Source organism: Pteropus alecto, unplaced genomic scaffold (assembly GCF_000325575.1).
Source record: "Pteropus alecto unplaced genomic scaffold, ASM32557v1 scaffold113, whole genome shotgun sequence".
In the NCBI taxonomy this organism is placed as follows: Eukaryota; Metazoa; Chordata; class Mammalia; order Chiroptera; family Pteropodidae; genus Pteropus; species Pteropus alecto.
In genome coordinates, this window is record NW_006433949.1 from 8264077 (window position 1) to 8264460 (window position 384).

Consider the following 384-nt stretch of genomic DNA (forward strand, 5'->3'; position numbering starts at 1 on the left):
GCAGGAATGTGCATGGAAAGTGGGGAAGGGGGCAGGTCTGGCCTTCCACCTGCTCCCGGGTGGGAGCCCCCCACTCAGCCTGGCCTGTGGAGCTGTCCCTATTCCTAACCCCACCCCCCCATTTCTGGTGCTCAGACTTCAGAAACGGCTCTTGATGAAAACAGAGCTGGCGCTTGGAAGGAAGACAAAATGCCGCTGGGACATGGATTGTCCACGGAGTACATTCTATTATCTTATTAGGTATCTGAATCTGTTAGGAAAAAAATTAGAAACTATGTATAAAACTTAAAAATATTCAAGTATCAAAAGGCTATTCGGATCAAAGTTTAAAACAAGCTGTCAGCAAGATGCCGCCAAGAAGAGACTTTTACAAAAGTTTACTGA